Consider the following 6,264-nt stretch of genomic DNA (forward strand, 5'->3'; position numbering starts at 1 on the left):
TTGATCACACTTCTGACTTGTGCCTTGTAGATGATGGATAGGCTTTGGGGAGTCAAGAGATGAGTTACTCACTGCAGAATTCCCAGCCTCTGACCTGCTGTAATCACAACATTAATGAGGCTGGTCCAGTTCAGTTTCTGGTCAATGGTAACCTCCAGGATGTTGACAGTGAGGGATTCAGCAATGCTAGTGCTGCTGAATATCAAGGGGTAATGGATAGATTCTCTCTTGTTGGAGATGATCAATGCCTGGCAATGTGGCATGAATGTTACATGCCACTTATAAGCCCAAGCCTGAATGTTGTCCAGGTCTTTTTGCATGCAGGCAAAACTCTTCAGTGCCTGAGGAGTTGCAAATGGTACTGAACACTGTCCAATTATCAGTGAACATCCCCACTTCTAATCTTATGATTTTGGGAAAGTCATTGAAGATGAATATGGTTGGGCCTAGGACACTACACTGAGGAACTCCTGCAGCAGTGTCCTGGGGCAGAGATGATTGGCCTCCATCAACTAAAACCATCTTCCTTTGTGCTAGGTATGATTCCAACCAGTGGAGAGCTTTCCCCCTATTTTACTAGGGCTCCCTGATGCTCAAAAACTACCTTGACGTCAAGGGCAGTCACTCTTACCTCACCTCTGGAATTTTGCTCTTTTGTCTATGTTTGGACCAAGACTGCAATGAGGTCTGGAGCTGAGTGCCCCCGGCAGAACACAAACTTAGCATCAGTGAGCAGGTTATTGCTGAGTAAATGCAGCTTGATAGCACTTCTGATGGGGCAGTAATTGGCTGAATTAGATTTGTCCTCCCTTTTGTGGACAGGACATACCTGGGCAATTTTCCAATTTGTCGGATAGATGCCAGTGTTGTAGCTGTACTGGAACAGCTTGGCTAGGGGTGCAGCTAGCTCTGGAGCACAAATCTACAGTGGTGATCAATTATGGGGGACCGGGGGCGTGCTGCAATCACAGTCAAGCTGCCTGGCTTAAATTTCAAACAAAGCTTGGCAGTTAACTGTGAGTCAACGTAAACTGGTGCATTCTGTATGGCAACACCTCTACCAATTACAGTTCACTTGCCAACCAATTAGCACTCTCTTCTCATGCAGTATAACTTGTTGTTTTCCCTTACATTGGTTATTCTTGCATTGTCTTGATGAGTGCAAGACAGAAAGCTTCGACAACATATCTCTATTTTCTGCAATTTTACTGAACTTGTGAGCACTTAGCTGCTCTGGTCTTATTAGTCAAATATTCAAAAAACACTTTCTACATATCTGTAAAATACCATGTAAAATGAGTTCCCCAACCTCGAGTAATGTGATTTTATCCAAGATACATTGGTTCCAAGATCAATAAAAGAGCATCTGGAAGCCCCAATTAATCAATCTTACCAGGAGTGAAGGCAGGCTATAGATTATCACCTATTTAATTCAGTGTCTTCAATGCATTGGATAGCTTCAGCATCTCTTACAGGCATTTGCCTAGAACTGCAGTGCTCTTTCTTGAAGATGATATTGACACTCACCTAGGTCTCTACTCAATTGCAATGGGCCCCGATTTGGCAGTTGAACTCTCCTTTAATGTGTAAACAGGACAGCAACTCTCAATGACCACACACAGATAAATTCATAAATCAGAAAGTTGCTGACCCTGCTCCTTCATAAGTTGTATGGGGACAGTATCTGAGACTCTATTGAAATGCAATGAACAGTGTGAAATTGCTGAAGCTATGTGATATACACCTATTAAACGCACCAGAAAGTGTTCTTTTCTGTCTCTTTAATCTCTCTCTGGATCCAATCTTTATTTTCTGTCTCGACATTGTTTCTATACCTCTTTGGCATTGCAGTCACTATTCTAATGGGCTCTCCCTGGTTCAGACCCTGCACTGCCCATCAACGATTCTCAAATCTAATTAAAGAGATACATACGCTGTTGCTTGCTCTATGCACATAGGTCCCAGATGTCCTATAGTAAGCTCTATGCTTTTTTTGATTGTTGGTTGACAGCAACTTCCAATTCAAAAGTCCATAAAATACATGCAAGTGCAACAAACAGCCTCACTGACCACAAAATCCATTATGGCTCTTGGGAGTGCCAATTACTATACAACTAATTGGTTGTTTAATGTAGTAGTTGATCCGCACCATTGGTTCATGAATACTAGAGGGATACCACCTTTAGCCTAGACAGAATCTTGTCGCTTAATACTGCAAAGAGCACTCTCGTTTTCGCCATCTGTTTCCAATAGAAATCAAAACAGGTTAAGCTTGCAGCCAAGTCAGCCAAACCATTCTTATTTATTCCAGTTTCCTAGGTATAAAACTGTGGATGAGCAGAGATTTACAGGTCAAGTATAGAAATCATTAAAAACTAGGTGGACAGGTGCAAAGAATAATGTAAATGGACAATGGAATATTGGCCTTTTATCTCGAGAGCATTGCAATACAAAGGGGTGAAAGTTATGTTATAGGTGTACAGAACACTGGTCAGACCCGATCCGGAGGACCAAGTTCAGTTCTGGGCACCCCTCAGGAAGGACATATTGATCTTAGTAGGATTGCAACATAGATTCTTAAGAATGTTACCCAGGTTAAAGTGTTAATTATGAGGATATGTCACATTCCCTTGAACATAAAAGATTGTGTTCTAATTGTGGTGTTTAAGATGATTAAAGGACAAAGATGTCATGGAATAAAAGGCAAAGGGAGTAGTAATAGACTGATATCTTTGTCATCTAATCTCTCCTGCCCTCCATCCTATCACAGACATAGAACATACCTTCCCTTTTGTTCTCCACCACCCCCCATTCCATCACTTGCTCAAAACCTATTAACTTGCCACATCTGATGGAAGGTCACAGACGTGAAATTGTTTCTCTCTCCACAGATACTGCCAGCACTGTTTTTCCAGCACTGTTTTTATTCCAGACTTCCAGCATCCACAGCATTTTGCTTTTATTTTAGCGGAAATCTGGAATTTTCTCCCCAGAAAGCTACTGAGCAGAAAAGCGTAGTGCGGCGTCCATGAAAAATTTCAAAACAGAGATTGGTTGATTTTTGTTAGGTAAGGGTATTAAGGGTACGTGGAGTAAAGATACAGATCAACCATCATCTAATTTAAATGGCATAACAAGCTGGAGCAGCGAAGTAGCCTCCTGTTCCTAAAGAAAGTGGCTCAAGGGCAATTAAGGATGGGCCATAAATGCTGGCCTTGCCAGTGAAGCCCATACCACATGAATGCAGGAAAAGGGTTGAGCCCAGTAACTAGACATGAACACCTAGGCAGTAGTGGTGAATGGCTGTTCTTCCAGACTGGAGGGAAATGTGCAGCAATGGCCCCCAGGGGTCAGCTCTTGGGACCACTGCTTTTTCATCATAACCTGACTTGAGTAGACAAGGCATAATTTCAAAGTTTACAGGTAACAAAACTCAAAAGTAGTAGAGTGAAGATAGTAACAGACTTGGATGACTGGTGAAATTTAACAACTGTGACGTGATTAATTTTGGTAGGAAGAGCAAGGAGGGTTAATATGAACAAAATGCCAGCTTAAAAAGGGATGCAGGAACAGAGCTGATGGTATGTCTTTGAAGGGCAAGTTAAGAAGGCAGTCAAAAAGCTATATGGAATTCTTGACTTTATAGAGCCCAGGCAGCCATAAAGGCAGGGCTAAAGTGTAGCGAGTCGAAGAGACTTAGTAGTTGGCAGGAAAAAAGACAGGCGCAAGGGGAGAGCCAACTGTGTAACAGCCCCGACAAACAAATTTCTCTGCAGCACCTATGGAAGAGCCGGTCACTCTAGAATTGGCCTTTATAGCCACTCCAGGCGCTGCTTCACAAACCACTGACCACCTCCAGGCACTTATCCGTCGTCTCTTGAGATAAGGAGGCCAAAGAAGAAGATAAAGCCCGAGTACAAAAGCAAAGTGATACTAAACCTTTAATGGTTGGGCCCCAGCTGGAGTATTGTGGATAACTCTAGGAATCACTGAAAAAACAAAGCAAGGTATGAGTTTGGAATGCATTCCCTGAAAGGGTGGTGGCAGCATTCAGTTACAACTTGAGGGGATTGGATAAATAGCTGAGTTATGGAGAACAAAAACAGGTTAAGTGGGACTAATTGGGTAGCTCTTTCAAAGAGCTGGCACAGGTGGATAGGCCAAAAGATCCCTTGTACACTAACATTTCACTGACTGGAATGTGGAACTTGCTACCCTAGCAAGTGGTTGAGGCAAATAGGTTAGATGCCTTCAAAAAGGAAATTAGCCAAAAAGTGAAAAGAAAATGACATGCTGAAAAGGTAAATGGAATGGAGAAAGGCTCAACGTCTGAACAATCTAGTTGGACTAAATGGCCTGTTTGAGCTGTATATTCTTAGTAATCTATGATACAGGAAGCTGGGTGGCATATTGCAAGTTGTCATTGATGCAACTATCCATTGTATAGGTGATGAGAAAACAACTTGAGAACAGCTGGTGTAAGGAGCACACAAATAGAATTATTATTCACCATTACCCCAATTGGAGGAGTGTAGCAGCAGATCCTGCTAACTCCCACACCTCAAGTCAACCAATGACCAAATGGATAACTCATTCATTTTATGGTAAGCTGCACTGTTCACAAGCTCCTACAAACCTGCCCCCCCAATATAGAATTTACAATAATTGACAACTTCAAATTTTCCATGTACTTCCTAGAAATTGTGGAGAATGCTGCCATGTAATTAGAATATATTTATAAAACAAATATGACAGCTGTATACATGTACTAAAAAAAAAGCTAGAAATACTCAGGTTTGGCATGTCAGTGAAACATTAAGTCTCTCTCCCCACAAATACTGCCAGACCAGCTGATTTCCTGGATCTGCAATGCTTTGCTCTTGCACAACAAAAAGGCCAACTGAAACTACAAAATGTGAAAGTCTGAGTTTTTCTCCAAGTTGTACATTTATACCCAAAACCTTGCAACCATCTATCAAGAAGAGTTAGTTAAGTGGATAGGTTAGGGGCTGATTAATGCATTAACCTTGATCTACAGAATGCCATTTTCCAATTTATGGAATCTATAAATTGAAATCTTTTGATACTCAACTTCCAAGTTGCCTTTCAGTTTACAAGTTGGGAAAGATGTGACAAATGCACAATGCTATTCACAATTAGCATTATTGTTTATTGTTAGCTTTTTGCTTAAACTTCATAATACATAAAGCATTAAGTTTGGTCTGTATATTTACAACATAGTAACATTTCATTAAGTTTAAACTTTTGTTCATCTGATGCACACACGAGAAACTGGTATCTCCCACATCTAAACACAGCATTATAAGTTGCAATGTATCAGCATACAAGCTACCAGTATATAGACCCATCACATCAATTCCCAAAAGGATTACACCTCATTAAACACAGGAGTTAAGTGCCAGCTCTTGGCCATGATACAAATTCAAACTTCCACTAGGAAGCTCAGAATCTATGTGACCAGGAATGCTCCTATCAAATTGGAGTTTGTGCACGAAACCTACAGCACCCAAGAGCTGTGGAAAGTTCCTGGGCCTGGACCCTGCTCCCCAATCAGGGAGCAACCATCAATTCTCCAAGCTTGTCCAGGCTGAAGGGAACATGAGAGTAAAAGAACTAGGCTTTAGGAAGTACAAGTAGAGGATAGCAGGAGCGATTGTGGCTGAAAAGGAGGGTTAGACCTTGCTTTGGTGCATATGGAGGCTTGCATTCTGTATCATGTGCAGCCTACTTGCATGTCCACTCTCCAGCTCCAAAACATTTGGATACCCCAGCCCAATGGGAGGAAATCAGCCTCGGCAGTCAGCTGTGACTAGAAAAGGTAGGCCAAGGTGCAAATATCTGCAACGTTACCCAGAAATATTAAACCACATGCCCCTTGGAGTAGTTTAGTGTTCAATTAATTCAGCTTTCAAACTTTTCAATTTTACACAGCAGGAACACCAGTTTTAGAATCTTTCAATATAAAAGTTGGTCAGAAATTGCTTGGTTTGATATGGATTTATTGTAGATTGCAGCAACATTAAAGACAAGTTTTAGTAAGCAAATTATTTAACTGCAAAATAATCAGGATATACCCAAGTTAAACATATGCCATGGTAAAGTGGTCTTGAACTGGGGTTTTGGTGTATTCAATTTTTATTGTAAATGGGAACCAATAGGCCTATTTCAAAAATATTTCTTGCAAACACCCACTGACAAGTGGTTATGATGTTACACAAGCTGAAACACAGCAATCATTGGTTG

This window comes from Heterodontus francisci, chromosome 9, assembly GCF_036365525.1.
Source record: "Heterodontus francisci isolate sHetFra1 chromosome 9, sHetFra1.hap1, whole genome shotgun sequence".
Taxonomy (NCBI): Eukaryota; Metazoa; Chordata; class Chondrichthyes; order Heterodontiformes; family Heterodontidae; genus Heterodontus; species Heterodontus francisci.